This window comes from Psammomys obesus, unplaced genomic scaffold, assembly GCF_907164565.1.
Source record: "Psammomys obesus unplaced genomic scaffold, mPsaObe1.curated_primary_1811, whole genome shotgun sequence".
Lineage (NCBI taxonomy): Eukaryota > Metazoa > Chordata > Mammalia > Rodentia > Muridae > Psammomys > Psammomys obesus.
The window spans coordinates 1,064,690-1,085,955 of NW_026594354.1; the positions used below are offsets into that span (position 1 = coordinate 1,064,690).

Genomic DNA, 21,266 nt, shown 5'->3' on the forward strand with positions numbered 1-21,266 from the left:
GTGCTCATGGAGGCCAGAAGAGGACATTGGATCACCTAAAACTTTAGTTATAAACAGTTGTCAGCCACCGTTTGGGTATTGGGACACAAACCCAGATCCTCTGAGAGAGCAGCTAGTGATCTTACCTTGAAGCATTTTGAACTTTATTTTCTGTATCTCGATCCATAGAATTTTATCCTTACAGGAGAAAAATTATGATAAAGATGTGCTCAGAAATCATGATAGAGAGGGTAGAAAGACTGAGCCAGAGGTTGTAGACTACAACAAAACAGTGTTTTCTAGACATAACAGGGTCATTTCACAATGAACTCATACTTACTCAACATTTATTCTTATTTTTCACTGTTAAAGCGATGAGCACCAAGAAACTTGATCACATAAATGCTAAATGATACATAGTGGTCCATTAACAAAGACTTTTTTTTTTCTTTTTTCTTTTGCACAGAATGTCATCATTTTTAAACAGGAAATGAACAGGCCTGGGAATGCCGCCTGGCCCCGAGAACTTGATTTCTCAGGATCGAGGGATAACAAACATAAAAGGGATACAAAGAAGGGGCATTTGTCAGATTTGGTCTTGAACTTGGAGATGGGCAAGTGGTCATTCTAGGAAGGGGAATAGCCTGAATGACTGGGCTGGGAAGGAATGCCCTTGGCTCAGCCTCCTGTTCCCAGCCATTCAAGAACTGGATTCTCCTCACTTTTCAGTGGTCCAGAGGCTATGCCTGGTTGAGCCCCTCAAAGAAGCTTTTATGAACTCGTAATTGTTGACCATGATGGCACATGAGGGCACAGCCTTGATCCTTGGAAAGAAACTTGCAAAAAAATTCCCCTGATGCCCGATTTGGCCTGGATTCTCTGAAGCAGGAGCCAGATGGGGTCAACTCTTGGGGGCTTCACGCTCACCTCTTCCATTACTCCCAGCGCCATCTGTCGCTGTGTCTTCATCACATCAAAAGGTAGAATAAGGGTGACGACCGCCATTCCTGAGATGACACCAGCCACAATGCTGATGCCCACAGATGTCTCATCTTTTGGTCTTAGCCCATTCAGCCAGCTCTTCACCAGCTCATAGTTGAACTAGTACAGAGCTGAAAACAGCACATCTCGAAGGGATGTGGTACCCCAGCCCAGCTACAGCAAACACCAGCCCCGCCCCCACCACCACAGCTTGAACACAGGTAGCTAGCTCCCAGTATGACAGACATTTGCTGAACTTGCGGCTTGGTTCCCACAAGCTCCAAGGAGCTGATAACTGTCACGGTGCCCATGCGGGTGAGGGAACCAGCCACCATGGTTATGCAGAGGTCAGAGGTTAAAGATTGACTACTTAGCTCATAAGCAGCTAAGCAGATGGAAGTAGCTAGCACAATCCTCACCAGAGTGGCTGGGTGGCTGCTCCACACGGTCCTAGTGCCCTCATGCCTCACAATCGTCACAAAGGTTTTCAAGGTTCCAGTGAATGTGAATCGGGTCTGATTCTGAAATCAGGTGACACACTGAGTACCATTTCGGTACACGGACAGGGGCTCCAGGACATTATTGCAGTATAGGATGCACTTCTCTGGTGATTACAGAATGGAGAGTGATTTGGTATAGCAGAGACTCCGGAATCTGGAGGGGGGTCTCAACTTGCTAGCTACTGGGGGCCTCTGAGATTGAAGGCAAACCTTCACCACATTTAGGTATGCCATGAAGAGGGAGGTGGCCTCAGCCCCAACTCCTGAGGGCACCATTTGTTGAATGAACGGGTGTAATAGCCCCAGGATTTTGATCGTCCTGATCACCATTCTTATTTTTTAATTTATTTATGTTTATTAATTACAGTTTATTCACTTTGTATCCCGGCTGTAGTCCCCACCTTCCTCCCCTCCCAATCCCACTCTCCCTCCCTCATCTCCTCCCATTGCCCCTCTCCAAGTCCACTGATAGGGGAGGTCCTCCTCTCCTTCCATCTGACCCTAGTCTATCAGGTCTCATCAGGACTGGCTGCTCTGTCTTCCTCTGTGGCCTCGATAAAGCTGCTCATCCCTGGGGGGGGGGGTGATCAAAGAGCCAGCCACTGAGTTCATGTCAGAGACAGTCCCTGTTCCCATTACTAGGGAAACTACTTGGAGACTGAGCTGCCATGGGCTACATCTGAGCAGAGGTTCTAGGTTATCTCCATGCATGGTCCTTGGTTGGAGTATCAGTCTCAGAAAAGACTCCTGTGTCCAGTATTTTTTGGTTCTGTTGCTCTTCTTATTCTTGTTTTATATGTTGATTAAAATTTTGTTTTGTTTGGAAAGTTACAGGTGCCATGGAATGTGTATAAGTTACTTTTGGGACTTGATTCTCTTCCTCCTCCATGTGGATCCCAAGAGATTGACCTGAAGTCACCAGACCTGGTGACAAGTGCCTTTATACTTTGATAAATGTTTTTAAAATAGAATTGGAAATAGTTCATTATTTTTATTTATATTTAAGTATTTTCTTTTTAATTTAAGCATTTTCATACAACATATTTTGATTGAATTCTTTCACCTCCCCCAACTCCTCCCAGATCCTCTCTACCTTCCTACCCACCCAACATTGTCTCTCAAAAAATAAAAACAGAAAAAAACAACAACAAAATCAAACAGATAAAGTAAAAGAAAAATAAAATCAATAAAAAAACAAAACAAAACAAAAATCAAAAAACTGAAATCCGTTTTGTGCTCGCTAACCAACATTGAGCACAGGGCAGGCACCAGAGTATTATTGGCATACACAGTGACACTCCATTAGAGAAAACAGATTTTACTTTCCCAGCAGGTATCCATTTTAATAGATTCTTGGTTAGAGGTGGAAATTTGTGCCCAAGTTTTCTTTTCAGTGTCTTGGGTTTTGTGGTTACCCACTGTCACTGTATAATGGTTAATACACGAGTTTAGCTGTAGCAGTGTTTATTTTCTCAACTTGGGTGCCCTTACTTTTGGTTCATAAATGCTTAACAATAGTAATGTATTTTTGGTAGGTTTTTCTTTTAATGACTATGTAATGTTCTTTCCTATCTCTTTTTATTGATTAGTTTGGGTTTGATGTCTGTTTTGTCAGGGATGGCTATCCCTGCTTGCTTCATAATTTCATTTGCTTGGAATACATTTTCCTATTATTTTACCCTGAAGTAATGCCTATCCTTGATGGTGAGGTCTGTGTCTTGGATACAGTAGAAAGATAGGTCCTCTTTTCTTTTCTTTTTTTAAATATTTATTTATTTATTTTATGTATATGAACCCTTTTTTCATGCACAGCAGAAGAAGAAATCAGATTCCATTACAGATGTTTAAAAGCCACCATGTGGTTGCTGGGAATTGAACTCAGAACCTCTGGAAGAACAGCCAGTGCTCTTAACCACTGAGCCATCTCTCCAGCCCAGATCCTGTTTTCTAATCCAATCTGTTATTTTATCTGGATATTGGAACCATTAATATTGAGAGCTACCAATGAGAAGTGTTACTGAATCTTTTATTTTATTGCTATGTTTAGTTTTACCACCTCATTTGATTTACTGTTTCTATTTATTCCTGTGTCTTTTTGGGCAAAGATAACTTCTTCAGACTTAAGTTTTCTTTCCTTTGCCTTCTGTAAAGTTAAAATGATGGACAGAAATTGCTTAACATTTTTTTTAGTGTGAAATGATTTTCTTTCTCTGGCTTCCATGATTGATAGTTTTGCTGAGTATAATAGTCTGAACTGTGTTCTCTTAGAGCCTGCATCACATCTCTTTAGGCCATTCTGGCTTTATCAGTCTCTACTGAAAACTCAGGTGTCATTCTAATGGACCTATCTTTATATAAACTTGATGTTTTACCCTTGTAGCTTTTACTATCCTTTTGTTGTTGTTGTTCTGTATATTCACTGTTATATTTTGATTGGTACGTGTAGTGGGGAGTTTCTTTTCTAGTCCTATCCAACTATAGTTAGTATGTGTCAGTTGTTAAGTATATTTTCATCTAGATTGGGTAACTTTTCTTCTGTGATTTTGTTGAAAATATTTTCTATGCCTTTGACCTGAGTTGTTTCTTCTTCTTCTTCTTCTTCTTCTTCTTCTTCTTCTTCTTCTTCTTCTTCTTCTTCTTCTGTTCTTACTTTTGTCTTTTCATAGTGTATCAGATTTCCTCCATCTACTGTGCCTAGGGTTTTTTAGATTTATCATTTTCATTTACAGAGGTGTGTCTGTATTCTGCCTTTTATTAAACACCTAAGATTCTCTCTTCCATGTCTTGTACTCTCTTGGTGAGGTTTTTATTTGAATTCCTAAATTTTTCATTCCCAGTTTTATTCCATTTTGAGTTTTTATCACTTATTCTTATTTCTTTGTTAAATTTTACTTTCATGTCTTTAATTGTTTTTAATATTTTGGTTCAACTGTTTGTGCTTTCATAGTTTTTATTAATGATTTATTTATATCCTATTTAACATCTTTGAACATATTCATAACTTATTTTAAAGCCCTTATCTTATGCTTTGGCTAAATTTACGTTTTTTGCAGAGGTTTGGTGTGATGTTTTCCAGTATTGTTGCTGGCTTCTAGAAGAGGCACACTGTTTTGATTAATCATGTTTATATTTTTGTACTAGGATCTAGGCATTTAAAGTTATGATGTTGGAGACGTTCCTTGGTGTATTTATCTAGTCTCATCTTTGTTGAGTTAGTGTTCCAGTCTTTGGTTTCTGTTGCCCAGGCTGGGTCCTAGCTAAGTGTGGTGACTATGAGGGCCCTAGTAGAAGGCCATTCTACAAGGTGGTGGGGAGTAACAAAGGAATGAAAGTGGACTAGAAGAAAAGGCTGAAAGAGGCCATGATGAAGAGCTAGGGGTGCACTGGTCCTGACCAAGAAGACAAGTCCCAAGAGGACAGAAGAAGGCTAGAAGGATGGGCTCAGCAGGCAGGCTACAGCAGGACTAAGGGTAAGTCTGCAGAGATTGAAATTGAAAACAGGAAGGAAGATAAAAGTCACCCACCTGAATCCCATCCTAGTGTGTCAACTGTGGGTCCCTGGTAGAGAGAGGTTCCTCCCCACTGAGCTATAATGATGGCCTGGACAAACATTTTTTTAAAAAATTTAAATATTTATTTATTATTTATACATTTTTCTGCCTGTATGTGTGCCTGAATGCCAGAAAAAGGCACCAAATATCATTATAGATGGTTGTGAGCCACAATGTGGTTACTGGGAATTGAACTCAGGACCTTTGAAAGAACAGCCAGTGCTCTTAACCTCTGAGCCATCTCTCCAGCCCAAACATTATTTTTAATGATAAATCAACTATAATCTCATATTTTTCAATTTTGTTGAAAGCAAAGAATTAGAACTGTATGACTTGAGAAATAAACATTCATCTTTTCCTTGCATCATTTATTCTTTACATTTCCAATAGTACATAAAGAGACATTAGTACACAACCATCATTTACTTGTTGACTTTTTTCCCAACAGGCATCTTTTTAGCCTGATATAATTAGGAAAGTTATCAAATTCTTATCATTAATTATGTATCACTATAATATCATTTTAACTTTTGTTTCAGGAAATCTTTAAATTATGTTTTCATCAAGAGTTTAGAACTGAAGCTTTAACTCATTCAGATTATGAAAAATATCAAACAAATAATCCATATGGGAAACCCATATAGATGCAAATAGTCAAACTTGTCTCATTGTCAATGCTACATCACTGTGGGAACTTGGATCCAGGAGTAAGTGAAGGCGACAGAGTCACCAACCTAAGAAACAGACTCTGGAGACCATCAAGGGGAAGATCTACTTTACTACACAGCAACAAACATTTTTATGCAGTCTTTGGGCCAATGGGGAATCGGCATAAGCTCTGGGGTAGCCATTCATCCCACTGGCATTATGGGGAGGTGCCAGGCCGCCAGCTTCCCAGAGGACTTACATGAAGACAGCAGCCACCACCCTGTTCTGGGCCCATTCTAGGTTTCCACTAGTTTGCTAGAATCCTCTATTTTGTGTCATTTGGTATGCCAGCAGACATGGACATATGGTATGGAAACCTCCCTTGCCGTCCTTATGGACTGCAGTACCCACACATCACACATACTAAAATTTCTCCATGTGATTTAGGCTTCTCCCAGGGCAGTTACTCTTCTTAGGGTGGTATCCTTCCATGATTCCAGAAACAGGAACTGTCTGGTCCAGAACAAACGTGGCACCACTTGTTTTATGGATGATAGCAATCTCAGGATCCACTCAGATTCAGATGGGTGAAAAGACAGATTCTCTCTCTCAGTGAGCAAGCACAAGATCACATTCAGAACATGTCTAGCTGAAAAGAAGAGCAGCTCTGAAAACCACTTCTGGAAAATGTAATCTGCCACAGCCAATTTCTGAAAGTGAGGAAAGAATGTAGACAATAGAGTCCGAGTCTCACAGGTTCTTCCAATCTCCCCTTATCTTCTGTCCATATGATTAGTGGACCACAATAACTTCCTGGGTTATTAATAATAAATGTTATCTTGGAGCCAAATGATTATTTTGGAGCCAGTAATTCTCATAAGATCCAAGTGTTTCCCCTTTCCCAGTGCCCACATTTTATGATAACCCAGAGTCTCATAGCAGACTCTCACTGATGAAAACTACAAGGAAAATGGAAAAGGTACTGAAAAAGCCTTTTCAGGGTCTTTTCTTATAGTCCAGAGCCTCTCTTAATAGCATTTATACTAAAAATAAGGTTTACCTGTCACAAAAACTCCAATAATCTAGATCTAGTATTGTGGCGCAATGGACAAAAGCTTCTATTAACACACAGCTCATACTGCATGCTACACAAGTGACCATTCCTGGTCCAGTGATTACCAGAAACTATAACGGTTTCTGGTTTCTGATGCTCTGACCAAAATTCAGTCACAGCCTGTCTCAAGCTACAAATGGACTGACTATGCAGCAAGTTAAAATTCATGGGTTACATACATAAATGTAGCTACCACCCCTCATCAAGAAGCTTCTCTTTGCAGCAAATGATGACCATCACAGAAAACTACAACTAGACACAATACAAGACATCAATGGATCTTGAGGAGCCCAGCCCCATCATTTTCACATCTATGGCTCAAGGAACATCTCAGAAGAGGAAGTGGAAAAATTGCAAGAGCCAGAATACCAGGAAGTTTGTTGTCAAACCCTCTTACCTAAAAACAGCTGCATAAACAAAACCAGAACAATAGCAATACCAATGGACATGTTAACATGAAAGAAAATTTTCAGGGTCCCCACACCTAGATAAAGAACTGCAGGCAAATACTGACTGCTGGGAGAAGGAAATTTAACCGCTCCCAGGGATGAGCCTCTTAATAGCTGTCCAATGCAGAGTGGTCAGCCTTAACAGCAAACAACAAAACAGACTCAGCAGGTTGTCCTTATATATATTTGTACATACATGCATATTTTTTTAAAGTAAAATCAAAGGAAAAGAGACTGTCAACTTGAAAGTAGTGAGAATGGAAGGGGTTTGAAAGAAGGTAACTTGGAAGGGCTGGAAGAAGGAGAAGGGGAGAAGTGATGTAATTCTATTTCAATTAAAACATTTTTTAAAGGAAAAGAAAAAAATCCTGGATTATACTACTGAAAAATAAAATGAAAATACTGGGGTACAGTCACGCTGAAGATGGAGTTTGCATTTTACAGGTGTGAAAGTACCTTCTACCTTTCCCATGGTCTGTTCCTCCCCATACCACCAAGTATGGAAGGACTTTGCCTGAAAAGCCTTGCTTTGCCATCCTGTGACCTTAGATCTTCCCAGGGAATCATGTAACAATCTATTCAAGCACATTTCCATTACTATTATTTCATTTCTGAAGTCCTTCGTGGCACGATTACCTCATTTGCTGTCTGCACCACAGAACCTACTAGACTGCCATCTGGCTGTCTTCCCACTTCCATCAATTGCCCATGATAGTCAAGTTTTCTAGCCCTCCCTTCTTTCTATCAATTTATTTAAAGATACTTTGATATTGAACTGATACAGTTTGGGAATGACTCACACAAATAAAATTAAAGGACTGGCTGGGACCATGGACTTTAACCAGGAGGATATTTTATTGCAGCTTTCAAATCATTCCTAATAAATAAAAACATGCTGCTTTTATGGGAAGGAACCTTTGTGTCTCATCAACTGTGTGTCTACTGACACATTCATTTTAAAAATAAAAACAAACCTTCATAGTGGTTCTAATTCTGTATATTAGTTACATATTGAGAGCCAGTAGCATTCTGTAATATTATCTTTAAATGTATACAACCATTGATGATAGTCACTTCCGTGACTATCCCTGTAATATGAAGATGAAAATTTAGTTTGGAAAAATATACAAGACAAAGAAGGATATTGGTGAGGGTAGACAAAGCAGGGTGTTCTAGTTTTTAGATTGTTTTCATCACCAGAACCATTTCAAAATGGGCACCTATGGGAATAAAGTCTTGACTGTTCCCCTTCCCTGGCCAGAGGTGTTATGCCTCTCAAGAATTCTTTTTTTAATTTTAATATTTTATATTAATTACAGTTTATTTACTTTGTATCCCAGCTGTAGCTCTCTCCCTCCTCCTCTCCCCATCCCACCCTCCCTCCCTCAGCTCCTCCTATGCCCTTCTCTAAGTCCAAGGATAGGTGAGATCCTCCTCCCCTTCATCTGATCCTAGCCTATGTCAAGACTGGCTGCAATGTCCTCCTCTATGGTTCTCTCAAGAATTCTTAACAAGAAGACAGCAGGAATGATTTACTTTGGTTAGCTTCCTAAATGGAAGTCCACAAAGTGCTCCTCATAATATATATAGCTAGTCACATCTGAGTGAAAATTTTTTTTTGCTAAAATGCAATAAAAATCTTTTATTTTTCAGTCCATAATGCATAGAAACCATAATGGGCTTTGTGGCTCCTCCATATTCTCCAGGCTTCTCCATTTCAAGCACAGAAGATCCAGCCACCAATCTGTCAGCAAACACAAGCATTTGTCTAAGGCCCTCTTCCAGCTCTGTAAAGTGCACTTTACCCCATGCAAAAGGTCCCCCTCAATCAAAGGGTTGCCTTGATTCCTCAGATGGGATCTTTTGAAAGCTATTGCTCCAGCTGCAGGTAAAGTTGTGAGAGCACCTGCAGCCATTTTTAAGCGGTTATTGCTCTTTTCTTCCAGCACAGGCCCATGAGCTGAGAGATTACTCTCTGCTCTCTGCTGGCCCACCCAGAGCTAAGAGCTGCTGGCAAAGGACAGCTCTGTGCTCATCACACTGGAGTAAAGAGCACAAATAAAGGATTAAGGAAGGGCTGGTGCCTGAGTCACCTCAGGGCAGTTCCAGGTCACATGTGCCTCTAGACTATGTGACATTTAGATGTCCCAGGTCACCCCAAGACAGATTATCCTCTAGCTCTCTCTTGGCTTCATGACTTGGACGCTCTCATGAATCCTCCTTATCCTTCAGGAGAAAATAGATGATGAGTGTTCAATAGTGCACAAAACAGACAGGCTTTCCTTCACTGAAAAGAAGCTATTGTATCTTGGATAATGAAACAAAACCTCGCTCTACAAACAAGACATTCTCTCTCCTTCTCTCCTTTCTCGTCTCATTCTTTCTTCCTTTTTCTCCATGCCTCACTCCCTTTTAATTTTTGCTCTTTCTTTTCTTTCGCATTCTCTCTCTCTCCTTTTTTTTTTTTTTTTGGCCTGGAACTTACTATTTAAATAAGGCTGGCCTCAAACACACAGAACAATCAGTCTGCCTCTGCTTTCTCAATACTGTGATTATAAGCATGGCAACATCATGCAGCTTGCCATTTTCTTTACTGCCTTTTCTTCAGCAAGAAAACTACAACTTAAGAAACTGGTGATCAAAGAGCCAGCCACTGAGTTCATGTCAGAGAAAGCTCCTGTTCCCCTTATAAGGAACTTACTTGGAGACTGAGCTGCCAGTAGGCTGCTTCTGTGCAGGGGATCTACGTTATCTCCATGCACAGTCCTTGGTTGAAATATCAGTCTCTGAAAAGACCTCTGAGCCCAGATTTTTGTTCTATTGCTCTCCTTGTGGAGTTCCTGTCCCAAGGGGAGGGGCAAGGGAGGAGAAGAGGGAGGGAGAGCTGGATTGGGAGAGGACGAGAGAGGGGATACAAAGTGAATAAATTGTAATAAATAAAAAATAAATTTGAAAAACTGATGTTCTTTTAACATGCCATTGCTGCTGTTCCTCAGTCATTCTTCAAAGTTGCTGCCTCCCTATGACACAACTACATTGTGTCTGGGCATCCACTCGTGGGGTTCACATTACAAAAGTAATCAAAGACAAGGTATCAAACATCCCAAGGAACGATCTCTTGTCCCAAGCCTGTTCCCAGAATTGCAGCATGTGATTTCAGCTCCTTTATTGGAATCAAATTTGGCAAATAACCATAATATCTGAGGACCAGAGACTGTTACATAATCATCCTTTGGTGGAGACAATGAGGTCATATGTTTGCCCATCTAATTGCTGATCAGGGACACGTTTGATTGCAAATAATTTGCTCACTGGCCCACAACTTAATTACTGAGTGTCTGAATCAACAAAGCTTTTAGATGTAGGTCTTGCCTAATGGTGCATTTGTTAGAGATCACTGCCTTCATTTGGCCCCTAAATGAAAGGTCTGGGGGATATGACGGACCACTGCCAACACTGTTCTCAATGACCTCATATTGGAAAATATGCCAGTTCTCAAGGTTCATTCTCTAGCTAGCAGTGGACTTGGCTGTTTGTGTCCAGGGCCAAAAAGAATGAGTGCCTCAGAGTGTCAAATATTGGTAAAACCTGGGGAAATTAGTGGCATTCAACCTAAAGAAAATGGTTTCCTTTCCTAATCTGGGAAAGAAAATATGTTAAGAAAAGTCCAGCAGGCACATGCAACTTTTTGGCATTTTCACACAACGTTGTCATCTCCGGAGTTCATGCTTGAGAACTACACAAATCTCTCTCTCTCTCTCTCTCTCTCTCTCTCTCTCTCTCTCTCTCTCTCTCTCTGTGTGTGTGTGTGTGTGTATGAGTGTGTTTGTGTGTCTCACACACAAACAAAAAATGTTTTACGTAAGTTTATGATTTTTGTATTAGCCTGCATTCATACATATCCTGGGATACATGTGGCCTGTCAATCATGAATTAAATAGACCTGGGAGAAAATAAGAAAAAGAGGAGTCTATGAGTAAGCAACCACACAGTAGAAGAGGACCTAGCTATGGATAAAAAAGTCCAGTGGTTCTCCTACTTAGGGTAATTTCTGCTGGTTTGTGTTCCCAGGAAATTTCCATCCATAGTACTTCCCTCCTGGACCACCATCATCATAGCCCTAATGCCTTACAATGATTTCAAGACTTGGAAAAAAACATTAATATTGAGGGTTAGAAATTATCTTTTGGTGTTTTGATTATTCATGGTTTAAAGAATCTTGATCTACTTACAGGCTACTATCAGCAAGCTATTATTAAGTAATTTAAATGCAGTTGGATTCAACTACATGATTTTTAGAACACTAAAGAACTAATTTCCAACACTAAGCAGAAACTCTCAGGTCTTGATGAGTGACTGGCCTCCTAGAAGTTGCAATATCTCTGTTGCTTACCACCTCCCACCAAATGCAGGAAAACTCATCAGAGTCCAAGAATCTTTGCTTGGAGGCGGGGCTTGAACACAGCAGAAAATAAAGCAAATCAAAATCACCCGTCCAGAATGAAGCCTTCCTTGTTTCATTTTGTTGTATTTCTTTCTAAATCTTTCCATTCTAGATAAAGAAAGATGGCTTGTATAGGAGCATGGATGGCATATCAGTGTATTCTACAATGTTGTTGAAAAGAATTTTTGAGAACACTGTCTTGTCTAGAGCACTGTAAATGAGCAAAATGCTGATAAGCCAGGGTAGAAAAGCAGGATGAATTATGGGGACCTAGAAAGAGAAAAAGAGCCTCTCACCCCCATGTCTCATTTAAAGACTTTCACTGAGAAGCAAGAACTCTGGCACCATTTGTTGTGTAGGTGGCCAACTCTCTAGAGTCAGTAGAGAGACTGTGTGTTGAAATAGCAATAAACCAGGCTTAAGGTGGAAATGTAGTAAACCTTGGGTAAGATCTCATTCCTTTTTACGGACATCATCTGAGAACTTTGTTTACTGATATGTTCTACCTTCCTTCATCCTTGAGATCTACATGACTGCCTTATGAATTGTAATCCTGTCAAGTGCCTACTGTAGCCATCCTAAATTTTCATTTAGGTTCCTTAGCAACATTTTGAAGATAATTGCTCCTAACACTCCCAAACTCCTAATATGACTATTGTAAAAGGAAAATGAACTATGACCATCTTACAGAAGGTCATACCCATGCTCTTCAGTATGCCTTAGCTTTCTTTCTCAGTGCCTCTTTCTTGATCCTTATGCTAAAGCACACATTAAAAGAACTCCACCTCTGTTTCATACTGGCTACTTCCTAACTTCTTTTTTTTTAATTCTTTATTAATTACACTTTATTCACTTTGTATCCCCCCTGTGGGTTCCTCCCTCCTCCCCTCCCAAGCCCTCCATTCCTCCACCTTCTGCATGCATGCCCCTCCCCAAGTCCACTGATAGGGGAGGTCTTCTTTTGCTTCCTTCTGACCCTAGTCTATTAGGTCTCATCAGGAGTGGCTGCATTGTCTTCTTCTGTGGCCTGGTAATGCTGCTTTCCCCTCAGGGGGAGGTAATTAAAGAGCAGGCCAATCAGTTCATGTCAGAGACAGCCCCTGTTCCCATTACTATGGAACCCACTTGGATACTGAACTGCCATGGCTACATCTGTGTAAGGGTCCTGGGTTATCGCCATGCATGATCCTTGGTTGGAGTATCAGTCTCAGGAAAGACCCCTATGTTCAGATTTTTTTGGTTCTGTTGCTCCCTTTGTGGAGTTCCTGTCCTCTCCAGATCTTACTATTTCTCACTTCTTTCATAAGATTCCCTGCACTCTGCCCAAAGGTTGCCCTTAAGTCTCAGCATCTGCGTTGATAGTCTGTAGGGCAGAGCCTTTCAGAGGTCCTCTGTGTCAGGCTCCTGACTTGTTCCCCCTTTTCTCCTTCTTCTGATGTCCATCCTCTTTGCCTTTCTGGATAGGGATTGAACATTTTAGCAAGAGACCTCCCTCTTGATTAGTTTCTTTAGGTGTACAGAATTTAGTAGGTTTATCCTATATTATATGTCTATATGAGTGTAAAAACAAGGAAATGATGAAATTTGCAGGTAAATGGTGGGATCTGGAAAAGATCATCCTGAGTGAGCTATCCCAGAAGCAGAAAGACGCACACGGTATATACTTCTTAACTTCTTTACTTTGTCAAAGTCATAAATCCTGGCTTGGTCTGAACTGAGGTCTCTAAAAGATTAGGGGCACTCCTCAAGCTTCTGCAGGCAACAGAATGGAGCTATGCCTCTTTCCCTGTCTCCCTTGACAATAAAAAGCAAGAACAGCTTCCAAAGAATCGCAAATCCTCCTGCTTCTGTATTCCTATGGCCCATCAGCCACCCACTCAACGCAATGGGAACAAAACCTGCCCACGCCTGCCCTGCCCATCTGAACTCACAATCCTATTTGCAAATGAGATTTCAGAGGGCAGGCCTATGTGTGCTTGGCAGCTCATCTGCAGGAATTTGAAGCCCAAGGGAAAAGTCTTTCCCTCTGGAATCTGCATCTTAATGCATTCTCACTGAGCCAGTCAGAGCTGGTCATAAAAAAAAGAACCTTGTTATAGAAAAGGATAGTTTCTCATAGTAAGTGACATCATGGAATTATTTTGTTTAGAAGCAGTCAAATGTTAACGGATTGATTTTTCTTTTTCAATAAACAAGCATAGAGGTGAAGGTTGTGAATCTTTTTTCTAAAGAACACCTTTAGGTGATGACGCTATTAAGGCTGTTACTTTATAGTGAATCCCTTGTTTTGCAATCAGCATTTATTTTTGACAGTGTGATTTGATTCCAGTACAGGATCTAAACAAGTTTGGTTATTTGCTTAGAAAAAGAAAAATGAATTTGGTACATGATTTCTATGGGTTTTCTTAGCCTGGCAACATGCTGGCGGCTTGCAGTCTCCTCTAGTGAATGCTCTATGTGTGGCTTGCTGAATGAATACACGATTGTGTCTGAATGTTATAATATATGTCCTCCTTCCAAGGAGCACAGAAATTTCATTAATAGTGTGTGAGTCAAAGAAAAGCAAAGGGCCACATTGATGCATACATTCAGCACCAGGTTAAAATCCCAAGGGGGCACCAATTAGCAAGTTAAATGCAGTTTCTATTTCAAGCTAGATTGCAAAGCAATGGGATAATGCCACAGGCCTTTAAAGAGAACACATTTTAATTGATCAACCTGTAGTCCTTGAATCCAAATGAGCCCTCTTCTCATTCCCAAGGGGGAAACCCTAATTCTAGGTCAGCTCCAGAATGTAGGAGAGTATATTTCAAAGGATGGCACATTCAAATTAGTAGTGTTCTTTCCATAGGCCTAATCATAATGGGAGGCTTTTTGTAAATCCTCTAATTGCTGCTTGGGTTAAAAGCGGAGGGATTCCTTTGGATAATTGTCACACACATGCACCCCACCCCCATGCCCTGGGCTTTGCTGCTAGAATACCACTATCAGGTATTCCGTAAGAAACCTTGGAAACACAGATAATTACCTTCCAGGCTCCATTCTCAAAATGTAAAGATCATACAAAATGAGTGGTGGAACTGACTGTTAAGACTCTTCAATTTCTGACAGCTGCTGGTTCCACAATGAGAGAATTTCCAAGTGTCTCTTGCAGTCCTCGGCCCAGTTGGACTCTCTTTCTCTCTTTTTATTCTGTCTCAAGCACCATAAGGAGGAAGGGGGCAAATAGATTTTTGTTTGTTTGTTTGTTTGTTTGTTTGTTTGCTTAGCAAGGTGTTCATGTGGATGAATTTGTTTCCCCAGCACACTAAGTTTCCTGGGCACATCTTGAACATACAGGAAACGTGGGTAAAAAAAATGACTGCTGAATTCTGATTCTAGTTGAAATCATAGGTGCCATTTCTAGTTTGTTCTCTTTTGTATCTCTACAAAATCTTCAAACTCTTGAGCCTTCTTTATCTTTCATGGAAAATGTTCATGGAAAGGATTTTCTTATAAATATTTAACATGAATAAGCCTGATCAACATGATAGATGGGATTTCTGTTTTGACATGGGATCTTAGTATGTTGTCCAGGGTAGTGTAGGACTACTGGGCTCCAGTAGTCCTCCTGCCTCCACCTTCCAAGTGATTGAGACTACAGGTACAAGCCAAACTGCCAGGCTGATGTATGGGTGGAAGCTGTGTTTGTTTTCCTGGGGACCAAACCTAATGTTCGACAAATGTTCTACCACTGAGCCATACATACAGCTCAAAATAAATACTTAAAGAACTACTTACTGTAAAATATGTGAGTTTTGAAAATAATAACTTCCTTGAAAGCAAGGATACTTCTTTTCCTATAGTATAGTATATGCACTGTCCAATGACTAATTCAATATGGAACTTTCTGTATCATATAGAGAGTGAATTTGAACCTTAACAAAATAACGTACATATGAAAGTGGAAACTCTCCTAAGTCCACTGAACTTGTCTCATTGCTTTACGCTGTATTATGCTACATATGTGCCTTAAGAGACTTACAAAATATGAAGACACTTTTATAACATTAAACTAGATCTCACTTTTGACTCAGAACATAGATAATCGATATTTAAACAAAGTGAGTGCTGAGATAAATTTTATTATTTTATTATTTAGAACCTGATGTGCTCACAGAAGATAGGCTGACACAGTTTGATTGATGTTCACCACATCATATATGTGTACTGGATTTAGATGACCAAGAGAGACCACAGTCTGGCAAAACACCCGGGAGCCCAAGTAGGTGGAAACCAGCTAGATAACAATCAATGGAAATGTAAGAGAGTCTTTTTTTCCACTTGTGAAGTTCAGAAGTACACTGGACTTCCTCTGAGGCAACTATAAAAATTATTCAACTCCAGAAATACTGCTAAGGTCTGTCCATATCAGGTAGGGGGTCATACTTAATTTTCATTTATTCTGGTGTTTGATAATCTGGTTCCTCACTATGTGGTTATTCACACGCTTCTTCTCGGGTTATGGTAGACGTAGGCATTAATTAAATTTAAACTCTCTCTCTCTCTCTCACTTTCTCTCTCTGTGTCTGTCTGTCTGTCTGTCTGTCTGGGACATGGCCTTGCAAATGTTGGTATTACAGGCCTTCAGTGCTGTCTGGATGAGTCTCCGTCTTGGCAGGATATCCATTTCACCTCCTTGCACAGCTATCATGTGAACAACCCCTCTCTTCTGTTCATTGCCACTGAGCTTAAAATGAACTCTGTTCCATCTGGAATATGAGATTTCTGAGCCTTCACGGAACGAAAATGTACTCACCATTCAGGTCATTCTCAGATGGGAAGTAACAGCAGTACAAGATTATTCATGCAGTATTTAAGCTCATATGCAATGATAAGCCAGCCATAGTGTTTCCCATGGTATCTAATAATTCAGAAGTCCCCACTTACGCAATATGGAATTTGGCTGCCTTGTAAATAATATTTCTCTCCACTTGAGGGAACAGGTAGCTATCTCAAGGTATGAAAATTAATTTAGTCTAGATTCATATTTCACTTTTACTCAAATATTTATTTGAATTCATAAAAAGTTAATGGAGATCATTGAAAAGGTGACAAACTAAAAGACGTCTCCAATATTGACCACGAGACTCTGGGAGTAACTTAAAGAACTTAACATCAAAATCACTGCACGCACATTGCCATAACCCCCCCTCCATAAAAATCACATCTCTCCTCAAAACCACACTCCCCAGTTGGTAAATTCATCTGCTGATTTTCTCTGCAAGGTGCCAAAAAAAATGTAGCTAAAGTGAGAACTGCAACCAACCAGAAGGAAGAAATATAAATGTACAAACAGGATATTTTTACTAAAGTCTTAGGCATTCAGGAGGTACATAATCATCATACAAATATATAAAAATCTTTAAGGAGTCATGTTTATTTTAATCCATTGTCATTTCCTCCCTCAATTCTTCATGTCAACCCTGCAAAAGAAAAAGCAAACATATCATTAGTGTTTTTTTCTCCTTAATTTTATTAAGATATGACTAACAAACAGAAACTGTATATTTACTGTGTGATGTGATGTTTTGATATATGCATACACCATGAAGTTATTAAATCAAGCTAATTAGCATCTGTAACAACTCACACATTTTTGTGGCGAGAACACTGACAATCTACTTTCTTAGCAATTTTCAAATATGTAATACATTATTAACAGTAGTCACCATGCTAGACAACATTCCTGCCATGTAGTTGACATTTTGTGCCTCCTCAATATTTTCACATTCCTTAAGCCCATAGAAATCACCATTCTACAAACTCAGTATTTAGATTTTACATACAAATGAGGTTATATAGTATTCTTCTTTTTGCATCTATCTTCGTCCACTTAATGCAATGTCCTCTAAGTTTATTACCTGGTTTAGTTTTCATGAGACATTTTTAGGGACAGCTTATGTGCTAATACGGTAAGTACAAGTCAAATGAGGTGTAAGACCCTATTTTCTATTTTTTATTTTTATATTAATTACAGTTTATTCATTTTGTATCCCACCTGTAGCCCCCTCCCTCAGTCCCTCCCAATCCTACCCTCCCTCCCTCATCTCCTCCCATGCCCCTTTCCAAGTCCACTGATAAGGGAGGTCCTCCTCACCTTCCATCTGACCCTAGCCTATCAGGTCTTATCAGGACTGGCTGCATTACATTCCTCTGTAGCCTGGCAAGGCTGCTCCCCTCTCAGGGGGAGGTGATCAAAGAGCCATACATTGAGTTCATGTCAGAGACAGTCACTGTTCCTCTTACTGGGAAACCCACTTGGAGACTGAGCTGCCATGGGCTACATCTGAGCAGGGGTTCTAGGTTATATCCATGAATGGTCCTTGGTTGGAGTATCAGTCTCAGAAAAGAACCTTGGGCCCCGATTTTTTGGTTCTATTGCTCTCCTTGTGGAGCTCCTGTCCTCTCCAGATCTTACTATCTCCCCCTTTTTTCATAAGATTCCCTGCATTTTGCCCAAAGTTTGGTTATAAGTCTCAGCATCTGCTTTGATACATTGCTGGGTAGTCTTTCAGAGGACCTCTGTGGTAGGCTTCTGTCCTGTTGCCTGTTTTCTCCTTCTTCCAATGTCAATCCCGTTTGTCTTTCTGAGTGAGGATTGATCATCTTACCCAGGGTCCTCCTTCTTGCTTAGCTTCTTTAGGTTTACAGATTTTTACTATGTTTATTCTATATTATATGTCTAATATCCACTTATAAGTGAATATATACCATGTGTGTCTTTCTGCTTCTGGGATACCTCACTCAGGATGATCTTTTCTAGGTCCTACCATTTGCCTGCAAATTTCATGATTTCCTTGTTTTTAATACCTGAGTAGTATTCCATTGTGTAAATATACCACAATTTCTGTATCCATTCCTCAATTAAGGGACATCTGTGTTGTTTCCAGGTTCTGGCTATTACAAATAAAGCTGGTAAGACCCCATTTTTACTTGCAAATACATCTCTCAATTCTAAGTATGCAATGTAAACTGTTAAAAAAAAAAAGCATAGTATAACCATTAACTTTGGTAGTAATTTCATTAATTGCAGACTAATTTAGGATGGTGTCCTTGTAAAGAATTAAAAATGTATGCTGACTTTAGGACTCTGACTTAGCAAAACCTAACCTGGTAAAAATTTGCATTCATGACTAAAAAATTCACCCGTTTATGCATTTCCAGTGTCATGTAAATATAGTTTCCTACCATTGTGGGTAGTCTTTAAGTTCTAATGCCTGTGTTTGGACATATGATTTTCTTTGGCTAAGGAGATAAAACAGAAGTGTCTTTAAAATTATGACATGCTTTTTTCACTTAGTTGTTTTTCTGCTATTGCTATAACAAGAGTACACCCAAGCAAGCCTTTTGACCCAGAAAGAATGAGAAACCTGTAGGAAAAAAAAAAAACTATAAAAACCTCAACCAGGACCCACCTAGCTCACAACCCCAGCTGACCTGAAGAATTATAAGTGAGTACAGTCAAGATCAGCTAAACACAAGACACATGAGGCAGAATCAAAACGCCTTTTGTTTTAATCACTGGATTTAGGAGCTATATGCATTATGCAGCAATAGCTAATGACAGGGTGTCATTTCTTTTCAAAGCTTTTTCCCAACAAGTTTTGCTTATTGACTCGTTTGTATTCCATTACTCTTTAGTGACATTCTTTGTGTGTTTTACTTATATGAATGGGACAAATTGTTTCTAAGCAGAATAAATACCTTTCATTACCAGTGGCTCTATTAAAACAAAACAAAACATCTGCAGGCAAGGTTGAAGAATCTGCTGGGGCAACAACTAAGGCTTAGTTTTCTCCACAGCCCTTGTTTTCTTTTCTACTTCAAAAGTTGGTGAGCCATCTCTTTTATAGCTAGCAGTAATCATGGAACCCAGGCATGGCCTGTAAGCCCTGAGAAGAAGAGTCCAGCTGACATCTTTTGGAAAGCTTTGCTTCCCAGTATGCAACTGTAGAGGCAGCAGAGCCCTCCATGGCCCTGACATTTGTAGTGTGGCTGTGATATGGGCTGTATTGTTCTCCTTGCTGAGAGAGAACACAAAGAGTGAAATCACTTGCTCAAAACCTCACAACAACTTCTAAGTGAAAAAAAAAAAAACTTGGATTTTAACTTAGGTTTCCTTACTCTGGGGCTTTTTCCAGGGTAACTAGGATTATTTGGATGGCTTTGAACTCAAGGGGAAAGCTGGGATCCATTAATGGTTGTAAAGTGAAATGGCCTCTTGAATTTCTGTAGAATTTGATTTTTTTTATTGTAGTAAGAACACAACATGAGATCTACTTTCAACAAACTTTTAAGTGTAAAATATGTTTGGCTTAGGTGAAATGTAGAATAGATTGCTAAAGAGAATTTAACTTGTTTAACTGAAATTTCGTGTCCATTAATATGTAACCACTTGTTTCTTCCTTCCATTAGCCCCTAGCACAAATCTTTGCTTTCTGCCTTCCACTAGCCCCTAGCATGAATCTTGTTTTTATAAGCTTGACTAGTTAGGTATGTCACATAAACAAAATCATATACTGTATGTCTTTCGGTGAGTGGTAGGTTTCACCTTACATAATGCAGCCTGCTTCATCCATGTCCTACAGCACATAATTTCTAAGGCTGAATTACATTCCCTTGTATATTAACAGTACGTGTTTTTTTATATATTGCACTCTTAGATATTTAAGTGAATTTTTTCTAGCAACTTCTAAAAGTCACCAAGGGGAGGTGAGATGTGACTTTTTTCACTGCCCTGGGTTTCTAGATGTAGATCACTTACCAGCCATCTCACAGACTCACAATGAGGCATCACGCCAGCGCTATCTCTAACTATTCTTTCTCAGACTTCTGTCCTCTGAGTTCACTGAACTACACATGCACTGTTTTTCCAACATGGTGAGGCCATCGGACTTCTTCCCCTCTGCTTACAACCCCATGCTTCTCCGTGTGACCCACTGAATGGTGTTGGTCTGCTTATGTGTGTCATCTCTTTCCCTTTGCATTTCCCTCTATACCTTTCCTGCCACCCGGCTATGACTTTCTGAAGGGTGTGTACATGCCCTGTGCATTTCCATTTACATGTGATTGCCTACCAACTGTACCCGACACAGGAACACCACGACTGATAAATTGAACCCCTGGAGAAATGAGAACTGAGTCAGAGTTACAGATAACCTCACATTCTCCGATGTGAGGCAGCAGGAATGAGCAAGGGGTCATATATTCAATAAACTAGGACTGATGATTTGATGTGCTATGTCCGCCCTGTGCACTCAATTTTTCCCTAGACCCCAGACAGAGTCCCAACATGACTAGAGTATGCTATATTCAATTTATTGCAGTGAGCACTGTGCTGGGTGACATATGGCCAGCCTTTCTGACTAAGTGAGAGGCCCATGACAAGCTGACCTTCAAGTCAGGGAAGTCCAAAGACAGCATGAAAGGGGTGATGATCTATAGCAAATTGCCACTGAGACATATTCTCTGAAGTGTGATCTCCCTCTGAGAAATGTCCAGACAGTAAAGCACTGTCTGAAACCCAGAAACGGTACCTTTTATATGACAGGCTTGATG

At 40.0% G+C, this 21,266-nt stretch overlaps 1 protein-coding gene and 1 pseudogene across 1 annotated transcript in view; both read right to left on the minus strand.

Moving 5' to 3' along the window:
- Positions 1–719: 719 nt before the first annotated feature.
- On the minus strand, positions 720–9,138 carry LOC129685231 (probable mitochondrial glutathione transporter SLC25A39; annotated as a pseudogene).
- Positions 9,139–16,748: 7,610 nt separating this feature from the next.
- Smpx (small muscle protein X-linked) overlaps positions 16,749–21,266 on the minus strand; it is a 55,482-nt gene continuing 50,964 nt past the window's right edge. The window contains exon 5 of the mRNA XM_055618664.1: positions 16,749–17,131. The gene's annotated coding sequence lies outside the window, so the exon portion shown is untranslated. The remainder of the gene's footprint in view (positions 17,132–21,266) is intronic.